This window comes from Ursus maritimus, unplaced genomic scaffold (genome assembly GCF_017311325.1).
Source record: "Ursus maritimus isolate PB19 unplaced genomic scaffold, ASM1731132v1 scaffold_4, whole genome shotgun sequence".
In the NCBI taxonomy this organism is placed as follows: Eukaryota; Metazoa; Chordata; class Mammalia; order Carnivora; family Ursidae; genus Ursus; species Ursus maritimus.
The window spans coordinates 3985206-3986708 of NW_024426552.1; positions in this window are offsets into that span (position 1 = coordinate 3985206).

Consider the following 1503-nt stretch of genomic DNA (forward strand, 5'->3'; position numbering starts at 1 on the left):
GGGGCCACCCAGCCACGCACCTCTTGCGGCATCCATCTGCTGGCACACAGGCCGCCAGGTGTCCGACCACACCCGGGGCATCACAGGGACCCACACCACAGGGGCAAGCAGTGAGGCCCCACACCGGGGGCTGGCCGCCCGCGCACTTGGTGCCTGTCCTGTGCCAGTCACTCCTGCCGGGGGCGGCTCGCACGCGGTCCAGTCTACAGACTCAGAAGCTTCTCTCCCAGCCCTTCCAAGCTCTGCTTTGGGATTCCTGTAGATTTGCGGGACTGTTGCTTTTCTCCCAGCGAAGGCATCATGAACCACGTCTCAGCATACGAATGGTCAGTAGGAGAATTCAAGGCCTCTAAGGCTGGGGGGGGGTGCGCAGCTGGCACAGGGCCCGGCTCTGGTTGTGGGCGACCTTTGACAGGGTGCACGGGTGCCCGACAGCCACCGCAGGCACGACGGGAAACCAGCCCGGAGCACACCGAGCCTCCCGATTGTGGAAATGACTAGGGCCCTGTGAACGTAGCCAAGGAGATGGTCAAATGGCCCCATAGACCCCACTGCCGAGGGTGCGGAGCCAAATCTTAGAAGCATTTTGCAGAGAGGGAATTCTCGGAATGTCTTCCCTCGAGGGCCGCTGGAGGAAGCTACACATTTGTAGCCCTGGGTCCTCCGACCAAGTCCGGGGCCCTCCATTCCAGCCTGCCACGCCCAGGGCTGCCGGCCACCAGAGCCCAAGGTGGTGATTCAAGCACTAATAATAAGCATGCCAACTGAAGAAGGAGCTTCTCTACCGAGTCTGAGACAGGCTGTAAACTTCCGGAACCTCCTCCTTTCCTCTCCTACAAATTAAAGATAATTACTTAGAAATAAGTATTGAAGTATTTATCCCGATTTGTTTTGTTGTTAAGCCTTTTTAAAAATCCCTAAGATTAGCTGGCTCAATGGTAATGAACAATGTCTCGCATTACTGTGTTTGTTTATGGATAGGAAACATATATGACACTTGACATATGTGTTAGTTTTTAAAGACGCAACGTCATCACGGCACGTCCTGGTTTGATAGGGAAAGACGTCAATCAAAATACTTCCACCCAGGTTGCACAGATGAGGCATGCAGAGGTTGGGTGACTGCAAGCAATGTTTCTCTACGTGAAAAGCATTTCGGAAATGATTTTTTACATGAGGAAAAAAGTAGAACAATGGAGACTTTACTCCTGGGTCCTGTGCTCTCACAACCAGTTATTCTAGAATATTCTGAAGAAAAATTTGGAAACGCAGCTTTTGCTGTCTCTTCCCTGCCACCATGAGACTCACCTGGTCCAAGGTCCAGAGTGATGCCTTCTAGAGAATTCCAGGCAGGCTGCTGTCTCTGGTGGGTCCGGTAGGTTGACGTGAAGATGATCCCCCACAGGGGGCAGTGGGAGAGCCCAGCTCAGGACAGTGGCCAGGACCCATGAGCCCCACCCCTGCACTGAGACCCCTGTCCCCCCCCCCCCCCCCCCCCCCCCC